The following is a 2,389-nucleotide window of genomic DNA, read 5'->3' on the forward strand; positions in this document are numbered from 1 at the left end:
GCTCTGATGATTGAAAAGGAAGGAACAGAGGAAAAAGAGAAAACCCCCTATCACCCAGCCTGGAAAGACCACTAGAGAAAACTCATTCCAGAGCCTTCAAACCTTTAATAAAATACAACACACACTTGAAAAATATGTGCTTGGTTCCAACACTCATATTTCTGGTGATCCTGGAAAAGATATCCTGTCATCTTTGGCTCGGATTTTACAAAACACAGGAATAAAAACACTTACTGGTGACCTTTCTGGAGACACAGTGAGTGCTTGCTGTTCAAAGTTCAGTCGTGGTTGGACGTTCCCTATATCAAAAGTCATTCCCACTCCGGCGTTCAGATTACCCACACACACTCAGAGGGTCACACAGCCGTGGACCAGTTCAAACCCTGCTGCGTGAGTTTCCAGAAAGGATATGTGGCCATCTTTCTGGAGAAGGCATCAAAGTATTTAGACATTCACGCTGTTGGAAAGAAACAGAAGGCCTATGTTTCAAGATGCATCTTTTCACGCTTCTTCCTCTGCAGAGCTGGGGTTCACTCATTTCCTACTCTTTGAATAAAAAAACCTCTTTAAATGGTGGAGAATTTATGACAGCTCCTCTCCCTTTCTCCAGGACAAACCATCCTGTTTCCTTTAACTTCTGCAGAGCACTTTGGAATGCCCTGACTCTCTTAAAATGTTTGACGCCCCCATGGACCTTAATAAAATACTCTGGACAAACTGGCTAATACGTTGACTTTTGCCATAGATATTATTTCCCAAACTTCTAAACATGCCCGTAGCTTTCCTGTCCAAGTTCAAATATAGTATAACACATCACGAGAGCTGAGAGGCAGGAAGTGCTTCTCTGAACCTGGCACCATCATCCTGAATGGAAAATACCATTTGTTTCCTTGGCAATTTGTCCTTGGTAAGTGGAAAAAAGTGGGGGAGAAGGGGTTAAGGCTACTGTGAAAGGGGCACACAACAGCACCCAGTTCTTAGAGGATGGGGTAGGGTGGCAGAATCTGCTGAAAGAGTTTCCCTGGGAGCAGGCTAACTGCTCGGTTCTTCAGCAGGAAGTTAGAGCAGAGGTCTGAAGGTCTAATGGTCTCATGACAAGTCACTTCTGCTCCCAAGTTCCTAATCAAGAGTTGAACTGCAGGAAAGAAGGCAAAGGACACCAAGTAATGAGAAAGTCACCAGCGCCACAGACGCTGCAAGGCCTTTCCAACATGTTCAGAGCCAAAAGAGTACCTTTTAGTGTTTGTTTTGATTATATTTGCCTGTAACCCAGCAACTGGGCCCAGATGCCAGGAGCCCAAAGAGAACACGGCTGATGGCCGGTGTAGGAAGAGAGAAGGAATTGCTTTTGTGTCCTCCCTCAAGAGGTTCTTCTCAAGGTGAGTGAAAAAAAGCCGGGCCCTCACAAACTATTGTGAACCCTTCCTCGTTTTTCTAACAGCCGTCGGGGTGATTTATGACACATATGTGCTCATTACTAGCTTCTTCTCTTTTATTTTTGAAGACAGGACACAGTGGGAGATGAGACTCTTGAGCCAGAGCTAAGCTGATGCTTTAATGTGAGCAGATGAGTTTTCCAGGCCCTCACCCTCACCTTGAGACCGCCCTCCCTGGATCGTGATTTCCCCTTACCTGAAATAATCATTCATCTGCTCAAGGATACTGTAAATGTTTGGATGCCAAGACTCACACATTGCTCAATAAGCTAAGACACCCCGGCTTTAGGCATGCTCTTGTCTGTCATGACAAGCTAAAGCAATGTTGTCAAAAGATGAAGTTCATTAGGCCTATGACAAAATCACATAAAAATTATCAGACAGAGAGAAGGCTGTGATTCCAGCAGACATCTAGGAAAAGGGAAACACTCTTATAGTCTAATATATTCTTAATAAGCTTTACAACTATGTCAACCTATGACTCCAGTTTTTAGTGTAGTTTTTCTTTGCTCATGTCCTTCTAGAAATAAGGAAGTATGAAGTATGTGCAGAGCATTGGTTTTGTTTAACCATCATCCCTTGAGCATTTGGAAACAATGGGGAGAGAGATGGAGAACCTAGGTCCTTGTGTGTGGTAGTAGGCAAGTACCATATCACTGAGCTATGTCTCCAACCCTGAAATTTATAGTTGTAAATCTTAACTTCTTCTTTGCTAGATGAATCAACCCAAATTGGTATGATTCTTTCCTTTGCAAGGCTTTTACTTGGTGTGTTAGAAAATAGCTAAATGAGCCGGGCAGTGGTGACACACACCTTTAATCCCAGCTCTTGGGAGGCCGAGGCAAGAGGATCTCTGTGAGTTCAATACCAGCCTGGTCTACGATGTGTGTTTCAGGACAGTCAGGAATGTACAGGGGGAAAAAAAGGAAGGAAGGAAGGAAAGAAGGGAGGGA

This window comes from Microtus ochrogaster, linkage group LG5, assembly GCF_000317375.1.
Source record: "Microtus ochrogaster isolate Prairie Vole_2 linkage group LG5, MicOch1.0, whole genome shotgun sequence".
Taxonomy (NCBI): Eukaryota; Metazoa; Chordata; class Mammalia; order Rodentia; family Cricetidae; genus Microtus; species Microtus ochrogaster.